The 20,074-nt window shown below is 37.2% G+C and overlaps 1 long non-coding RNA gene across 3 annotated transcripts; it reads right to left on the reverse strand.

The window, feature by feature from the left end:
- Positions 1–1,584: 1,584 nt before the first annotated feature.
- LOC129348656 (uncharacterized) lies at positions 1,585–15,325 on the reverse strand. Of its 3 annotated transcripts, none has more exons than XR_008601273.1 (6): positions 14,956–15,325; positions 13,958–14,058; positions 13,100–13,241; positions 10,400–12,214; positions 9,745–10,336; positions 1,585–2,085 (listed from the first exon to the last, which is right to left on the reverse strand). It is a non-coding gene; the product is annotated as an uncharacterized LOC129348656 (long non-coding RNA). The 3 variants fall into 3 exon arrangements; XR_008601275.1 differs by lacking the exon at positions 1,585–2,085 and having other exon boundaries at positions 10,121–10,336; positions 10,400–10,523; positions 12,114–12,214; XR_008601274.1 differs by lacking the exons at positions 1,585–2,085; positions 13,100–13,241 and having other exon boundaries at positions 10,121–10,336.
- Positions 15,326–20,074: the final 4,749 nt, after the last annotated feature.

Below are 20,074 nucleotides of genomic sequence, written 5' to 3' on the forward strand. Positions count from 1 at the left end.
TTCAAACCAAGTGTTGTAGTATGACCAGCAGAAGCCAACTGATGGCTCCAGTGATTTTGGTGACACTATAATGTATGAGTGAAGTTATTGTATTTTATTACTAATAAAAATTCCTTAAAATTAAAATACCAAACCAAAAAATGTCGCTCTAAAAATGTCATAGTATAGCATCTCACTCTATAAACATCATAGTATAGTATGTCACTCAAAAGTCGTCATAGTATAGCATGTCGCTCAGAAAACGTCATAGTATAGCATGTCGCTCTAAAAATGTCATAGTATAGCATGTCGCTCAAAAAACATCATAGTATAACATGTCGCTCGAAAAATGTCATAGTATAGCATGTCGCCCAAAAAACATGTCATAGTATAGCATGTCGCTCTAAAAACATGTCATAGTATAGCATGTCGCTCTAAAAACATCATAGTATAGCATGTCACTCTAAAAATGTCATAGTGTAGCCTTTGGTCTAAAAACGTCGTAGCATAGACCTGATAGTACCATATTATCCTAGCAGAACTCTTCGCTCTCAGACTGCAGGCTTACTTGTTGTTCCTAGAATCTCTAAAAGTAGAATGGGAGGCAGAGCCTTCAGTTATCAGGCGCCTCTCCTGTGGAACCAGCTCCTAGTTTGGGTTCGGGAGGCGGACACCCTCTCTATTTTTAAGACCAGGCTTAAAACCTTCCTTTTTGACAAAGCTTATAGTTAGGGCTGACTGGGTGACCCTGACGGGGTGAGCTGGTGTTTTCATTTGCACAACTGACTTCCCCTCTTGATGTCCCTTTAGTTTGCCCCTAGTTATGCTGCTATAGGCCTAGGCTGCTGGGGAACCTCTCTTGATGCACTGAGCCCTTCTCTAACTACCTATGTATTTACTATATATACCATTATTGCATTACACTCACTCTGTTTCTTTCTGTGTCCTTTCTCAGAGTGTCCCTGGTCCCAGAGCTGGATGCTTCAGATGTGTAGTTGTTCTCCCACCAACTGTAACCCTCTACCTCTATCTCTACCTTTCTACCTCTTCTGTCCCTCTCAACCCGCCCGGCCAGCAGACAAATGGGTCCCCCCACATTAGAGCCGGGTTCTGCTCGAGGTTTTTTTCCCTGTTAAAAGGGTGTTTTCCTTGCCACTGTCGCCTTTTGGCTTGCTCTGGGGGTCAGGCATATGGGTTCTGTAAAGCGTCTTGAGACAATTTGACTATAATTGGCGCTATATAAATAAAATTGAATTGAATTGAATAGCTTGTCGCCCAAAAAACATCATAGTATAGCATGTCGCTCAAAAAATGTCACAGTGTAGCCTTTGGTCTAAAAACGTCATACTATAGCATGTCGCTCAGATAACATCATAGTATAGCATGTCGCTCTAAAAATGTCATAGTATAGCCTGTTGCTCTTAAAACGTCATAGAATAGCATGTCGTCCAAAAAATGTCATATTATAGCCTTTGGTCTAAAAACATCATACTATAGCATGTCGCTCTAAAAACGTCATAGAAAAGCCTTTAGTCCACAAAACGTTGTTTTGTCCCGGCTGTCTGAAGTAGGTGAGGAGCAACACAAAAACAGTACAAACGCTGGTTTCCAGAGGGTTAGACGAGTATTTATTTGAAAGAGGAAGTTTACAACAACATGTGAGGGGGTTAAAAGCAAATGGGTGTTAGTAAAATAAAAATAAATAAACAGAACTAAAAGTGAACTTCATGTTGACATTGATGGGCATTCCAACCAGGAACAAAGTAAAAGATAATCAATACCAAAAAAAACCTCTTCCTGTTCACCTCTTAAAACCCAAAAACAAACCGCAGTAGCACCCTAAACTAAAACTACCAATGGGTTTCCTGTTTTCCTTTCTGAACAATTCAAAGGTCCCTCTCTATCTCCCCACACATCCACCAACCACTGGAACACATCTCCAAAGTTCTGCCGGGCCAGCTCAGCTTCCCCTCAGAAGAAGTGCTGCCACCTGCCAGATGAAGGAGCCTTTTGAGAGGCAGCAGACATCGTGATTGGACTGTACTTTGGTCTGTTCCAATCCAGCTTCAGCTCCAGAGACGGCAGGCGGGACGAGTCAACGGAGGCCTGGTGGACGAAGGCATGCAGCTGAGTACAATACAGAAAACAACAGAGGAGGAGTGCAGTGGCTCAGGGCCAGAACAAACACAGTAGCATCGTATGTCTCTTAGAAAACATCATAGTATAGCCTTTGGTATTAAACAACGACATCATATACATCGTATATTGTACAAATAAGTCAAAGGAAAGAGACATACATTGTAGAATTGTAGTAATTGTGGGCTGACTGATTTACTGATTATCAGTATTTTATTTTTTACTGATTTACGATAATAAATACATTTAAAAATGGTGCTACTTTGGCTCTGAACCTTAATCTACCTGTGGTCGCTCTGTCTTCTGGAGTGATTTGATTGGTTATACGTCACGAATAAAACTCCTTTAACATCTGTAAACAAAACAAAAACGTATCAACAAAGTTTTCTGTTAGAGTTTGTGTTCTTTAAAGTTTAACTCCAAGATTTTAAATACTTTCATTTACTGCAAATCAATATCTACTCCAAATGTCTCACTAATAATCATTATCAGCCTTAAAAACCCACAAAACACCTCTCTATACTCGACCACACTTAGTACAGTCCGGTTCCCCCTTCTATAAATCTGCTTGGAATCTTCCACTTCCTGTTTGTCAAAGTGGCCTTCTACCTCGACAGGTTTTGTTGGAGCTCATGCAACAAACATTTTGGGTAACTGCGCTTTATTATGGCTGGATGATACTGAATTAGAGTCTGTTTTCATGAGACTGAGTTAAGATGTGTAGCTCTGTCATTAAATAGTAAATTATTTCTCAGAATTCACAGAGAAAAGTCTGAAATGTTTGCTAGGTTAGCGTCCCACATGTTCTTTGGCTCAGCTAAAGCTAACTCTCTCCAACTTCTGGATCTCTTGAGTTGCTTGTTAAAATATCTTGCTGTAGGTGCTGAAGCTCAGAAAGTCTGAGATGTTTGTTCAAAATAAGCTCATTCTCAAGTCTTATCTGAACTGTCCTCTTTTGTTTGAACTTTCCCTAAACTTAGGAGTTAATGACAGAGCAGCACATCCAGACTCAGTCTCATTTATGTAGAGATTAAACTTCAGTGTCATTCATTGATGTTAAAGTGCAGTTTTTCAAATGTTTGTTGCACATGCTCCCGACCAAACCAGTCCAGATGGAAGACGATGTGAAGAGAAAGCTCCAGAGGATGAATATCACACATTTACGTTGGAAATAAATGTCCTTTAATTAGACATTGTCATGCAAATGATGTTCAAATCTTTGAGTGTTTTGTTGATGTTTGTTTCTAAATGTTTTTTGACACTCGGCCCCAAAGATTAAAACCTTTTACGACTCAAAAGCTGCAACAATTCACACATTATCAACTATCTTTCTGACTAAACTAATAAAAAGTGAAAAACTGCCTGATTCCTGCATCATGAATGTAAATCTTTTTGGGTTTTATGACAGTAAACTGAATATATTTGGGTTTGACATTTTATAAACCAAAACAAGAAATGAATTAGTGGAGAAAACAATCAACAGATTAATGGACAAAGAAAATGTGTTTTCCAACATATATGGCTGAATTACTCCAACATTACAAGATACATACAATTTTAATTCAATTTTATTTATATAACGCCAATTACAGGTCAAATTGTCTCAAGATGCTTCATTTTTATATAATTTTTTGTCATATTTAAAATATGACAAAGTAAGAAATTTAAACCTCTTGACTAATCCAATTTATTATTTGGTTTTTAAGAGACTAATCGACAACTAAAATAACTTTCTCCACTAAAACTAATAAACATGAGGTCGAATAGAAGGAACAGTTTTAAATACTGCAGTCCCACGATGACAATAATAAAGTTTGTCAACAAAAACTAAATCTGCTGGTGGATTCCAATAAAGTCCTAATAAATGATAATAAAGTGTGATACTAAAGGCTTGTGGTGCTAAAAATGTCAAAGTAAAGATACCAAGTTGAACATCTGGATGGACGTTGATAAAAGTTGACCTTCTTTCATTTCTCTGGAGTTGACTCCATGGATTTTATGGATAGTGGTTAAAGACCTGCTCTTCTAGTCGTCGTCCTTTTAGTTGCTGTAAAAAGTCATTCCATCCTGGCCGACTTCAACATCTCTTCATGACAACTTGTTCTGCCTCCGACCTCGTGGAAACTCCAGAAACTCAGTAAAACCCGTGGAGACTCGAAGAACTCGTGGAGACTCGAGGAACTTGTCGGGCGGGGGAAGGTGTGGTGGGTGATGTGGGGAGGTGGGGGAGTAGAGGGGGGAGGCCGCCACCCACCTCCCCACCCACTGTCCGCCCTGACTCCACCCAGACTCCGCCTTGGCTCCACCCATGTGGTCACTTCAGAAACTACGATGACAAAGGGACGACGAAATTATGTTATTTTATCTGATCTGTAGCTCAGTGAGTTAAGGATTTGCCTATGGAGCTGCAGGTCGCTGGTTCAAGACCAGACACTTCTTAAATTTTATCAAAATCCTGACAAAGACAAAGAAAGAAAACTGCCAGTGGCGGGTCTTGAACCTGCGACCTTCCACTTGGTAGTCCTCTTCTTATCCCCCTGAGCTACTCGCTCAGATACTAATTCTTCTTTTTTTTGCGCATTTATCATCTATTTTTTGTCGTTTTTGAGTTTTTTTTTAACTAGAGTCTCGACTCGACCGTTTTTCTCAGGAGGTTGGACTTCAGCCTTTGTGCTCGAGGGTGGAACCCTCAGTTCCAAGACTTTCAAAGCCTCCAGACCTCCCGAGTCCTCAGGACCTGAGCTTTCACACAGTCTGAGGGCTGAAATTTTCTGAGTCCCACAGTAGTTCTCTGTTAGATTTAACTTCCAGACAGTCCAAGGACTGACATCTTCTCAGTTCCTGAGTAGTTCTCTGTTAGTTTGAGCTTTTCGACAGTCTCAGGACTGAAATCTTGAAAGTTCTTGAGTAGTTCTCAGTTAGTTTGAACCTTTAGACAGTCTGAGGACTGAAATCTTGAAAGTTCTTGAGTAGTTCTCTGTTAATTTGAACCTTCAGACAGTCTGAGGACTGAAGTTTTAAAAGTTTCTCAGTACTTCTCTGTTAGTTTGAACTTTCTGGTTAACAGAAGCCTTAAAACTTGTGACCATGGGTCTTGATTTCACATTTAGACCATCCATCTGAGTTCTTCTCAGACCTTCACCTGTGGGTTTTTTAGAAATCCTCAACAAACTTTGATTCTCTTCACTGAACAGTAAAGTTTGTGGAGATCAGAAGGTAACATTAGTTTGATCAATGCCTTCAACTACTAGTAGACTTTATCTGGAAATCAGTTTTCTGAAATGAGTTCTTAGTAAATCTGTCCACAATCAAACCAAGAACATAGAAAGAGGAAATGTTTGAAGAAACAACTTGATGTTTTCATTTCAGACTAGAAAACGCTTTAAGACTTTATCTGTTTTTGCTCTTTTTGATTGTTTTGTCTCTTTTGTTTAATTTGATCTTCTAAAGTCTAACTGGTGTCTTTTCAAATGTTGTCTTTAGTTTCTTTTAAATGTTTAGTTTTGCTCTTTTCTCACCTTTTATTCTTTTCTAATGTCTGATTTGATTTCCAAATGTTTTGTCTTTTTAATGTTTGTTGTTTTTCCAAATGTTTTATCTGCTTGCTTGAAAAATTTCCTTTTCTTTCCCAGTGTATAATTTTTCGATTAAAACTTTGAGGTTTTTCTTTTTAAATGTTTTACCACCTTTTAATGTTGAATTTTCTTTTTAAATGCTTCATTGTATTTTCTGTTTAATTCCTATTTAAAGTTTTTTTTGTCTTTAAGATTCAATTTTCTAATTGAACATTTAACTTTTTAATTAAAACTTTTCTCTGCTTAAAGGTTTAATAATCTAATTACATGTTTTGTATTTTTTTTAAATGTTTAATATTCTTCTTTAATTGTATTTTTTAAAATGTTTAATCATCAAAATATTTCATCTTTAATGTTTAATATTTTTGTTCTAAAAATTTTGTTTAATTTGATCCTTAATTTAATCCTTTGATTTACTTGCTTTTTAAAATGTAGTTTATTTCTTTAATCTTTTTTTCTGTCAACATTTTAACCCCAACCTTAAAAATGAAATAAACCCTTAAATCACAATGAAAATACTTCTGTTGTCACAATCATGAGTTAGTCAGTTATTCAGTTTATCAATTCAACTTTATTTGTTTAGCACCTTTCACACAGATGACAAAACTAAACAAGCAAAGAGAAAAAACTATGCTAAAACTATGATTAAAACTCAAAAACATATTAAAAAAAAATAATTTAACATTGCAATAAAATATGTTGTGTCCAGGGGATGGAGGGAGTTTATTGAAGTCTTCTTGGGCTCACATGGGAAATCATTTAAAATATAAACTTGATATTCAGTCTAAGGAAACTGCAGAGCGACAGAAGAACCAACAATATCTCCTGTTTTCTCCTTTAATGAGTCGACTCTTCTTGTGCTTTCAGCCTAAAGAACTACAGACTCTTCACAACCTGCTCAAACTCTTGGTACAGGACCTCACCACACGGGTCAAGAAGGTTTCCTTCTCATTTCAACTCTGAAGCTCACCTTCTCCTGCTCAAACTGCTGACAAATGTTTCTGCTGCTCTAAAGTCTGGTCTCCAGAACTTCCTAAAAACTCTCAAAGTCTCTTCTGCTGCAGGTTGCTTTGTAGAACTGTTGCAGAAAACCTCACTAAACCACATGGAGGGGCCTCAAGATAGTCGTCCAAATGAAACCATACAAAAACCAAACTAGTACAACCCAAACGCTAAAGTCTCCTGCAGCCTACCAGAGAACCTCTGAGAACAGAGAGTCAGGACAGGAACTCTTACCTTCTGGACAACCAACGTTGGTTCACAAACAAGAATACAGAATGTGTCTGACCAAAAACCTCTAAAGACTCACTACAGCCAAGATAAAGACACAACTCAGCTGCACCAAATCCACTAATCACTGCACACATTAGCACCATGTGGTAACTGTGGCTAAAGAACCACATTTACCAAGACAACTATCCAGTACAAAGCCCTAAAACACACCAAGAAACACATTAAAGACGATTTTACTGCTGGAAGCTGCAAGCCAACGCCTAAAGAACAAACTAGAGCAACAGAGCCAAACCCGGTTCAGTGGTGGAGAGAAGCAGAGGAAATGTTTGTCTGCAGCTAAATAAAGCAGGAAGACACTGAGCTGCTCAGGTGTTCCTGATAACACCAAGCAGCCACCTGGACAGCCAATAGGAACACAGCTTACTGGAAGTCCAGAGGGCTGGGCTAGTGAAGGAAATTTAGTTTAAAGTTGAAGCAGAAAGTTAACAAAGAAAGTTGAAAACCACCTTCTGATACCTGAAATCTCTGAGTTTTCACACAAAGAACGCCTGAACATCTCAAACTGGTTTCATAGTAGAACCATCATTGTAAAAACGTCATAGTATGGTGTGTTGCTCAAAAAACATTACGACCCGGCTGTCTAGGGTCACTGAGGAGCAACACAAAAACAGGACAAATGCTGCACTCTAAGAAATTGGCCTGTAAATTTACAGTAAAGAGCTGGCAGCAAAAGTTGCCAGCAGCGCACTGTTATTTTACAGTAATCCTACCGTATTCTACAACAACAGTTTATTACTGTAAAAAATATGACAGTATTATGCTGTTTAGAGAGCTATTTCAAGAAATAGCATAGCATAGAAATGGCTCTGAAAAGAGATCACTTTTCAACAGTAAGCTTTTATTAAAGCCAACTCTGTATCAAACATAGTTCAAAAACTGACCTATCTAACCCATTCAATTTTAGTAACATACAATCATTTCCTCATGCTGAACAGGTTCTCATTGTGCATGTTCTAGTACACTGATTTTGGTTTCCATTTTTCCTGAACTGTAACAAAAGATACCTACATGTCACTTAAATTATTGAACTACTGCATTGAACACATTCAGCAACTAACAAATTTCAAGTAATTCAAGTCTTGTAAAATAAAATCTATAAAAACAATTGTCAACAATCTGTTTAGAAATTGCATATCACATTTCAGGTACTCTGCCTTTAGAATCAGTCTTTCATAACTCTTGATCATGTTCAATAAATACCACGTCATGGAACAAACCTGGAACTTAACACAATACTGAGACTTGTTACCTTAAAATGACAACCTGAACATCTGGTTGCAGACTGGGCTTTTCCTTTGTGAAAGTGAGGTTCTGTGTGGAGAGGTGCTGTGGGTTTACATGAAGTTCCACTCAGAGTCCATGAGTCTTTTTATAAAGGAGGTTACATGAGGATTTACAGTAGATGCCTTTTTCTGGAGCAGCTTCCTGACCTCTTGAACATCACCTTCTCCTGGCTGGCCTTTGTTCCCTTCTCAGGGTTGATTACCAAGAAAGCACGTACAACGAAATGACAAAGAAAGAATATATTAGGTGTGGTAGGCAAAGATCCCTTAAACTTAATATGGAACTCTGTCACATTAATAAAAAAAAAAAAAAAAAAACAAACATACAAACTAAAATAAACAGGAAACTCAAATTATTAAGCAAAACAGAGGCTTCCACTTAGAACAGCTATTTAGTTCAGTACACATTTAAATCTATTTTTTGCAGCCGTTTGCATAACACCCAAATTTACCTTTGGTAAGTGGAGAGAAAAGCAGCATGACACATCCCACAAACCTGTTTTAAAACTTTAACCTAACCTAACCTAGTTGGATCTGGTTGCTTAGAAATTCATTTTCCTGGTCTGGTTTAAAAGAAAGACCCAAAGTTTTGTCCACTCTGCAGCCAAAGGGACGTATGCTAGCTGCTAGCTAGCTAACAGTGTGGGGAAACGTTAGCATTCATGCTAGCGACTCGTGGCTAACACCAAGCAGCAACTAACCTGGCTATGTTTATGTTACTGTCAAAGAATAAAACATAAAATAGACGGACAGAATTAAAAATCAGGCTGAATTTTTGAAAAATCACAGTTACCATGTTTAGTGAACCACCGGAGCAGGATGGATCAGCTACAGGTGGTCCCTGCAGGTCTGAGGGCCGAAAATCGTCGTCCTCACTTCTTCCTTTTCTCCTATTTATTCCCTCAGTAATGAGTAAAATCACTGATATATACTATTTTAAGCCTATTTCGTCACTTCTTTGTGTTGGCTGTTTGCTAAATGCGGTGATGTGTAGGAAAAATTGCAGAGACGAGTAACAGTCGGACTGCAGCAACAATCACACTCCTCAAATCAATCCAAACCAGAAAAATACTGTAATCTGCTCTAAGATTGTACGACAGCTTGCTGTTATTATTTTGTTCTTTAAAAACACATGAATTTACAGTATTCAGCTGTATTTACAAAGAACGGTATATTACTGTACAAAATATGCTGTGTTTTTACAGCAATTTGTTGCAGTGTATATTCCACCCAAAATACTTGTACATATACCAAGAAGTCAGTGTAAAGGAAATGTAGACCTAAAAGGATTGTTTAAAGGAATATTTAAACGATTATTTTCATTATTTAATAATCTGTTATCAGTCAGAACCCTGGCAAACTTATTTTCATCAGTTTTTTAGTGGAAGTCACAAATAAAGGAGCTCTTGGTTTTTCCCGGCGTTACTGAGTCAAAAGCTGCTGTTTCAACACAGACACGTTCACTTACATCCACAAACCTCTCAGCACTCAAACACCCACAGACAGGAGGCCGGCTGGACCGAGGCTCGGCGGCGTCCTCAGACCCACGAGTCGGGGAGTCGGTGAACTTGTTGGTCCGGTTTGAAGGCCTCCGTGTGGTCCAGTAGAAGTCCACGTAGTCGGTGTTGGCTTTGAACTGCAGCGACTGGCCTCCATCAGGTGGACCGGCTCGTCCTCGTCGGGCTCCTCCTGTAGCCTCGAGGAGACCACAGGAACATTCAGTAGCTGTTGGAGTTCTTCCTGTCAGGCTCGTGGTAGAAAGGCTCTGAAGAATCTTGTACTTGTCTTATCTGGAACAATCTAACAGCCTAAACTGTTAACAGCAGTGTAAAGAAGCAAACACACAGGCATAGATTAGGACTCAAACTAGATTTATTTTAGAAAACAAATCAACTTAGAGGCATTTGTTCACACGTGGCTGAATAGGAGGCCGTCCAATCAGATTTGAGGTCTTCACTCTGTAGGTTGTTTGTTTGGTGAGACTCTTGGACCTCCATCAGCTGACGTGGATGTTTGATGGTCTTCTTCTCTAGTGCCAGATGATTCATCCATGAATTCAGCAGCTACAGACTGAAATGAAGCTCATGCTGCAGTTACTGAATTCCTGTTCCAGATCAAATGTTCAGAGTCCACCTTGAATGCAGCCGTCTGCTGTCTGATAGTTTTTCTCATTGTAGTCTTCAATAAAGTCTTTTTCCTCATGTCAGGATGTGGTGAGACTCTTTCTCAGTCTCTGCAGACGTCCCTCATTGTGCATCTCCAGAGAAGAAACAGAAAAACTGATCACTGCTTCAGCATCACAAACGCTCTCCAGCATTGAGAGTGTTTTAGGAATTCATTCATTGTGTTGTGAACTTTGAAGGAGCAGAAACTTTACAGCTGTCAAAGATATGAGCTCCAATTCTGGATGTTTTAGGAAATGAAGTTCATCAAATGACCACTTGATTATTGCTGATAATGCTCATTAAATTACTGAAGAAATCCAACATAAAAACCTGTAAACTCTCAGGCAGCTTTTGTTAAAGTTTGTCTATAATTCTATCATCATGTTCTGGAACCAGGACTCTACAGAAGTTCCTTCAATCAGATACTTGTGTGTTTCTATTTAAGGCCTCAGGTTTGAACGTACAGCAGAGGATTAGAAAGGAGTGATTTTAATATTTAAATCAGTCCAGTAAATGTTTGGCATGAAAATGATTAAAATTTTGATTTAGATAGATTTGTGTCATAAATAATATTGTAGAGTCTCACTTAAATATATCCAAATGAGTTCAGTGTATTTACATTTTATAAAATATTTGATTTCTTAATCTCAATACTGTAGGGTCTGACCCTAAATATTATAATAATGATGTCAATTTAAATAATATTTTAGTGCAGAGTCATAAACTTTAATCAGCTAAACTTACATAATAAATATCACTGTACAATCTTAACCTGAACATTCATATTATTGAGGTAAATTTACATAAATCTTGATATTCTAGAGTCTTAACTGGAATATTTCTAACATTAATCTTTTTGTATTGTGCTGATAAACAACAATAACCCGACTTTCAGATGATATTTATCTGTGATTGTGAGACTAAATTCCTCCACATTCTGGAACTTTGGAACCTGCAGCAGCTGTAGGAATAAATAAAAATCGAATCTGTTCATTTCCACATTATGCACATTTATTTATTCTTAATATCTCAGACTGAATGGTAGCTGGCAGTAAAAACAAACTCATCTGATCATTCTGATTAATACTTCATGATCAATATCAGGACAGATGTTACAACTCCAGCTGTTGCATTAGACTGCAGTTATTCACAGAGAAATTAAAACATCACATTCCTCATAAAAACTAGATGCGACTTTTATTAAATAAAGTGTTGGTGAATAAACAGTGTAAAAAGTGCAAAGCAGCTCCATTAAATCAGGAGATGTGAGACTTCCACAGCATGGATCACCATCTGCTGTGTTGATTCATAGCTGAATGTCAGAATGAACTGAGCTAGAAAAGCTGCTTTGAGCTGCAACATTATGGTCTGACAATCCAACACCATCACAGTTTTCATCTGGTTGTTTTGCTCCAACATGCTGTGAAGTTCAGTTTTTACCTGAATCAATACAGAGATTCTATTTCCAACCAAGACTGGAAGAAAAATTAGAATGTTATGAGGTTATTAATGCAACTAAATCCTTTCAGATGGAAAGATTTACTTCTAAGTTCTAATTCAAGTTTCAGTTGGAGCACATTGCATTCACAAAGAAAAACAGTGAAACCTTCAGTAGCAACATTTAATAAACCTAAAGCTTCCCTGTTGGCTCATTGGTGGAGTTTGTTACTGAGCATCTGAACCTTAAATCCAGTGAGACGACCATCTTCAGTCGAGGCCAGTCAGAGAACTTCAAGACCTTCCATCAGCTGGACCAGATGTGGCATCATCTCCCTCTGAACATCTGGATGACAGGAGAAAAGACAGAAATCAAACACAGATGACAGAAATACAATTTATTCACTTTCATCATTTTATAAAAGTAGCATGAACTTTATTAAAACTTGACATCAGTAATGAAAGTAAATGTTTTTATCTTGTGTTTAAGCTAAATTTAAAGTCAATTTTAATGACAGTTTATCCTGAGAGGAGTGAGAATGGAGCTTTTCTTTCCTTTTTAGAATATTCCCTCAAAATATTCTGTTTATTATTGGCTTTAGAAGCATTTTTCTTTACTTATTTATTTTTAGATACCTCAGACTGATACACTTTGCTGGTTTGCAGATAAATTCATGTACAATGACAATAAAGATCTTCTATTATAACATATTTTGCTAAAACAAGAACTGCAAACCATCTCAACCATCTCTCAGGCTGCAAAATTCCAACTGCAACCAAGAATTATCTGATGTAGTTATTATTATAATCTTTACTGAACCAGCCCTGGAATTAATAAAAATCTGTATATGGATATGATTTTCTCTGATGAGACCACTAAAACTGCATACAATAAAGTAAATCTCTTCTGCGCTGCACACATACTACACTTTTGTATAACTCTGGATGTCAGAGTAAAGGCAGACAGATCCACCAATCAGCCACAACATTCTGACCACTGACAGCTGAAGAGAACAACATCCATCATCTTGTTCTAATGCAACGTTCTGCTGGGAAACCTTGACATTCATGTGGATGTTTGACATGTCCCACCACCTAAACACTGCAGGACAAACAACCCCCTAGTCTCCATGGCAACAGCAGTCCTTGATGCCAGCTGCCTCCCTCAGCAGGACAAACTAAAAACTGTTCAGGAGTGGTCCGAGGAACACGACAGAGCTAAACTGTTTACCTGGGTTCCACACTCCCCACATCCAGATCTGATGGAGCATCTGTGGGATGGTCCAGGATCAGCCTGGTCTAGGTAGGATCCACCCTGCAACCCACAGGACCCACAGAATCCACAGGACATCCCCAGAGGTTCTGATGAACCACTGGGTCAGAGGAGTTTTAGCAGCATAAAGGGACCAACACAGTGTTAGTCAGGTGGTCAGAATGTTATACTGTTATATTGTCATGCTGATTATATGATCAGTAAATGTTACCATCAATTATAACGTCCACATTGATCAGGAAAAAAAAAACTATCAGTTCATTCAGAAACTGTGGGGTTAAACCTAAAAACACAGTTTGTTTCAAAGCAGAACACCAGCTGGTTTTCACTAAAGAAGCCTTCAGAGCAACAATTAAATAACAGTTTTGTTCTCATTAAGTTCAGAGTCAGCCAAAAATAATGTATACACACATCAGAAAAAGAAAAACTTTAATAAATATTTCATTTGTATAAGTACTTCTACACATATAGATTCCTCTTTCTAAGTTTGATCAAATCACGATAACTCTGTGTCCTGTTGTACGATGTTTTCCCAACAGATGGCGCTACCCTCATGAATGGAGCATTAACAAGTGACGTCTACAACACAACAGAAATGTCTGGAAGCCAGTGGCCACCACTTTGAGCACCTCTTGTAATTGTAGAGGCCAAAGATAACTTTTATTAATCTCATGATGTCTGAATAAATTTGGTATTGAAATATTTATGCAAGTTTTTCTTTTCCTGATGTGTGTAAACATTATTTTGGCTGACTCTGTATAATGGGTTTCTGACAGGTCACCAGGCAACATCTTTTTATAATAATGACAAACATACCTGCATTCTACAGGAGTGATTTTCCTCATGTGCAGGTAAAGATGTGTGAGGAGCTTAGAGATGACAGGAACAGGAGTCATCCTCACTAATTCAGCTTCCACCTAGAAACAGAAAGACCACAAACACACTGATATACTCTCAAATGTTCAACCTCACAGCCTCAAAATATCTGTTTAGGAAGTGTTGTGTTTCTAAATTCTGCTGAAAGCATTGACAGACATTCTCTTACAAGGTTGTGTAAAAAGCAGCCTGTCCTCTGAGCTACTGAGAAATTTTCCTGAACAAAGTTTCTACATGTAAATCAGCTCAACAAAAACTAAAGCCTCAGTCAGAGATAACAGGTATCGCAAATTATAAAGAACTTTCTTTGTTAACTCAGACTTTCTGTTTCAACCTCACATAAAAGGGGAGTTTAACTCATCAGGTGACTGAAAATGAACGGCTTGTGCAGTTCTAGATACAAAAGTAGGATGTTTCAACTCATGTTTTACTACAAATACATACAGTAATAAATAAATACAATGGCTGGTTGTTAGTTTATTCACTATTAATGTCATTTTATATACTGGATTGAACTTGAGCAGTGGAAGAGAGAAGGAATTTAATGAAATTATGGAGATTCAGAGAGGTAATGTTGCGCAATGTTAAGTTAAGCGCAGTTTAATTCAAACCAGCTGAATGTTAAACTTCAGTGCAGCTCAATGGGTTTCAGTTAACCTTAAAGTAAAATAACTTTTTTAAAAGCTAAAATACACAGCAGAGAAATACAGGTTGAGAAGGTCATTCTAATAATGAGGACAGCTGTGGCAGCAACTAACACAGGTGTTCAGCGGTAAGTTAGCCACCTGTGTTTATTAGCCCGCTAGCTAACTTAGCCGCTTAGCTAGCTAACGCGTCCGGACCAACTGCTCAAACACGACAAAACACAACTCTTCACAAGTCGCTGACTTAACGTACAACAAAACAACGCTACTGGTTAGAAGTATGTATCTTCTTACCGTGTTTTACTCCAAAAACAAGATCAACAGCAGCCAGAGATGCTACCAGACGTGCTGACCATAGATATACATAGACTAGATACGCTAGCGCGCTGTCTTCTATATTGTCTATGGTCTGACCAATCACTGCTCTCTGGCTCCGCCCTCTGAGAATCTTGTTGTCGTTTGGCTCCACACTTGAGTTAGGTAAAGTTGGCAAGCTATTCACAGATTCGGACTTCCGCCATCAATAACTCATGAGATATACGTTGTCATAACATAAACAATGCCTCGTTCCCATCGTTGTAAGCTAGACAATGCGCTACAAGGCCAGTTTTATCAAAAATCGCTGTCTTTCAAGCTGCAGAAATTACATTGACGTCTATGCACAGCTGGCTGTGCAACGAGTGAACAGGGACCGTCTGCAAATAGCAAAACCGCTGCAACAGCGAAGAGAGACACTACACAAATATTACATTACTTAACTTTTATACACTGTAGTGTCACCAAATTTACTGCAGCCATCAATTGTCTCCTGCTGGTCATACTACAACTCTTGGTTTGACACTAAATACAAAATCTGAATTTTAAGGAATTTTTATTATTTTATTAGTCATAAAATTCAATAACTTCACTCTTGTTTACTGTAGTATCACCAAAATCACTGGAGCCTTCAATTGTCTCCTGCTGGTCATACTACAACTCTTGGTTTGATACTAAATACAAAATCTGAATTTTAAGGAATTTTCATTTTTTTAGTATTGTTTTATTAATAATAAAACTCAATAACTTCACTCTTATATACTGTAGTGTCACCAAAATTATTGGAGCCATCAGATGGCTCCTGATTGTCATACTACAACTCTTGGTTTGACATTTAAAAAAAAAAAATCTGAATTTTAATGAATTTTTATTATTTTATTAGTCATAAAATTCAATAACTTCACTCTTGTTTACTGTAGTGTCACCAAAATCACTGGAGCCATCAGTTGTCTCCTGTTGATCACACTACAACACTTGGTTTGACATTAAATTAAAAAAAAAATAAAAAATTTTAAGGAATTTTTAGTAATCAAATTCAATAACTTCACTCATACATTGTATTGTCACCAAAATCACTGGAGCCATCAGTTGGTTCCTGATTGTCATACTACAACCCTTGGTTTGATATTAAAAAAAAAAAAACCAGAATTTTAAGGAACTTTTGTAGTAAATAAAATTCAATCACTTTACTCTTAAACACTGCAGAAAAAATAAACTCCATCCAATCATCAAAAGGTCCTACTGATCATACCTTCACGTTTTTTCTTCCAAGTATTGTCCATACAGTCCTTAACTTGGAAAATATTATTAGCTGTTTAACATTATGGTTTAAATGAATCAGTTAACGCTGCAGCCTTGTAAGAAGGCATCTTATTGTCTTTCTTCCCAATCGTCAGTACTTGAGGAGACAGTCTAAACAGTTTAGTTTGGTATATTACTGTTATCTGATCCTGTATTTGATGAGGATTCCAAGTTCCATTACTATTCAGTATCATGTATTTGGACAAACAGGTGCACTGTGGATCTAAAAATATAGCACCACATACATCAAGAGAAGAGCCATCAAAGCTGATTTACTCACAATCCTTAAACTTCACACACAAGCTGCACACTAAATAGTGTGCACAACTTCACATGGCAATAAACAACCCAAATAAAATAAAATTCAGTTACTTTTGGTTATTAATGTTCCACAATCTACCAAAAAAATGGATGAGCACTTTTATCTTACAACAAAAAATATTTGAGATATATAACAACAATTTCATTACTAATAAAAAAAATCCTTAAAATCATGAAAAATAGTTAAATATCAAACCAAGAGTTGCAGTATGATCAACAGGAGCCAACTGATAGTTAGACAGAGTGTAATCTTTCTGCAGTTCATAAGAGTGAAGTTATTGAATTTTATCACTAATAAAATAATAAGAAAATAAAAAAAAACTTAAAATTCAGATTTTTAATTTATTACCAAACCAAGAGTTGTAGTATGACCAGCAGGAGACAGCTGATGGCTCCAGTGATTTTTGGTGACACTACAGTGTATGAGTGAAGTTACTGAATTTTATGACTTAATAAAATAATAATAAAATAATAAAAATTCCTTAAAATTCAGATTTTGTATTTAGTATCAAACCAAGAGTTGTAGTATGACCAGCAGGAGACAATTGATGGCTGCAGTAAATTTGGTGACACTACAGTGTATAAAAGTAATTGAATATTTGTGTAGTGTCTCTCTTCGCTGTTGCAGCGGTTTTGCTATTTGCAGACGGTCCCTGTTCACTCGTTGCACAGCCAGCTGCTCATAGACATCAATGTTATTTCTGCAGCTTGAAAGACAGCGACTTTTGATAAAACTGGCCTTGTAGCACATTGTCTGGCTTACAACGATGGGAAAGAGGCATTGTTTATGTTTTTACAACGTATATCCCATGAGTTATTGATGCCGGAAGTTCGAATCTGTGAATACCTTGCCAACTTTACCTAACTTACATATTTTAATACCTGATAGCAATAAACTGCAGCCATTACAGGGTCGTTCACAGGACTAATACACGATAGCTAGCGAACTAGCATTAGCTTACCCTCATATGTCATTTAGTTCGTATCGTCTTGTCTTTGGCTTGATACTGCTGCATCGCCTCCCAAACTCTCCTGTGTGTCTCCTGAGTGTTTCGACTCGCCGCTCTCAGCTTTCTCCGACTCTTCTATTACTTTGAATCTGACAGAAAGCCACAGACCGAGCAGCAGGTGAACCATCGCCTCCATGTACATTGTTGTGTTGCGTTTTGTGTCGCACACAAATGGCGGTAAGCGACTTTCGGTCCGCCGTGCTATGACGACTCCACCCACGATGAGGTGGTACTCAATGTGATGGAAAAACAACTAAACGGAGACGAGCCGAGTCCAGTACAGTAGTGGCGAGCCGTGCCGCGCCGAGTAGGTGCTAAAGGAAACGCTAAAGGAAATGTTGTCTTGCACCGCGCTGTATCAACATTTGGGGTAGAGGACCGAGTCTTTAGCGGTTGCCAATAAAGTTTGTTTAATCCAAACCAACGTAGAGGTGAATAGCGCCACCCAGTGTATCGGAATGTGTTCACAAGCTCTGCATCAATCCATTACCTGGAATCGATTTGCCTTGACTTGATGTGCAGGGTAACCAATCAGGTGTTAGGATCCGCCCACCGACTTTGACGGCCGAGGTTGACAGATAAAATAAATTCATGATCCACTGCAACACAAGGACCATGAAATAATTAAATAGTGAAATAATATGTTTTTTTTTTACCTAAAAGGAATTGCTATTTTAATGAATTAATGACATATTTAATAACACATTTATGTATTTAATTCCAATTTTAATTAATTAATGACATATTTAATTCCAATTTTAATTAGTGACATATTTAATTAATTATTTAATGGTGTATTTATTTATTTAATTTTGGCACATTTAGTCCTCCATGTATTTCAAGTTTTAAAAAACGTTTGCAGGATGTGTCATGTTGCTTTTCTCTCCACTTAGGAAAAGTAAATTTGCTTGTTTTGCAGACAGCTGCAAAAATTAGATTTAAATGTGTACTGAACTAAATAGCCGTTATAAGTGGAAGCCTCTGTTTTGCTTAATAATTTTAGTTTCCTGGGGTTTTTTTGTTAGTTAGTTTGTTTTTTTTTGATGAATGTGACAGAGTTCCATATTAAGTTTAAGGGATCTTTGCCTACCACACCTAATATACTCTTTCTTTGTCATTTCATTGTAGGTGCTTCCTTGGTATCAACCCTGAGAGGGGAACAAAGGCCAGCCAGGAGAAGGTGATGTTCAAGAGGTCAGGAAGCTGCTCCAGAAAAAGGCATCTACTGTAAATCCTCATGTAGCCTCCTTTATAAAAAGACTCATGGACTCTGAGTGGAACTTCATGTAAACCCACAGCACCTCTCCACACAGAACCTCACTTTCACAAAGGAAAAGCCCAGTCTGCAACCAGATGTTCAGGTTGTCATTTTAAGGTAACAAGTCTCAGTATTGTCTTCGGTTCAGTATAAAATACTTCAGTCCATGTGTCTCAGTTTTGAAGTTCCAGGTTTGTTCCATGATGTGGTATTTATTGAACATGATCATGAGTTATGAAAGACTGATTCTGAAGGCAGAATACCTGAAATGTGATGTGCAATTTTTAAACAGATTGTTGACATGTTAAACATCATTAATTTTTTTGTAGATTTTATTTTGCAAGACTTGAAATTTGTTAGCTGCTGAATGTGTTCAATGCAGTAGTTAAATAATTTAAGTGATATATAGATATCTTTTGTTACAGTTCAGGAAAAATGGAAACCAAACTCAGTGTACCTGAACTAGAACATGCACAATGGGAACCTCTTCACCATGAGGAAATGATTGTATGTTACTAAAATTTAATGGGTTAAATAAGTCAGTTTTTGAAATATGTTTGATACAGAGTTGCCTTTAATAAAAGCTGAATGTTGAAAAGTCATCTCTTGTCTGAGCCATTTCTATGCTATGCTATTTCCCGGGGCTTTCATTTTGAGATGTGACATTTTTAAATCATTAGTTTTCAGCAATGTTATCACTTCATATCATCTCATTCTCTGATATCAGTTTTACAGTAATAAACTGTTTATGAAGATTATAGTACAAACAGTAAAATAACAGTATAATGGCACCAACATACTGACAGTAATATACTGTAAGCATAAACTCTAAACATCATAATACTGTAATATTTTTTTAAAGTAATAAACTGTTGTTGTAGGATACAGTAGGTTTACTGTAGAATAACAGTGCTCTGCTGGCAACTTTTGCTGCCAGCTCTTTACTGTGAATTTACAGGGAAATTTCTTAGAGTGTAGTTCCTCCATCCACACTGCCCTGTCTGCGCTACAGATCAGCTTGGTTCTTTTTTTTTTTTTTTTTTTTACTTAAAATGTACAACTCTATGAAAACTAGTCATTAACTTTTATTTTAGAAGTACTAAATTAAAATTTTAATTGAAGCACATTCAGGCGTGAGATAATTACTTAATTTTTAAAAATTTAAATAAACTCTAAAGCCAGGAAATGAAGATTTAGTGTACAAATT

This window comes from Amphiprion ocellaris, chromosome 4, assembly GCF_022539595.1.
Source record: "Amphiprion ocellaris isolate individual 3 ecotype Okinawa chromosome 4, ASM2253959v1, whole genome shotgun sequence".
Lineage (NCBI taxonomy): Eukaryota > Metazoa > Chordata > Actinopteri > Pomacentridae > Amphiprion > Amphiprion ocellaris.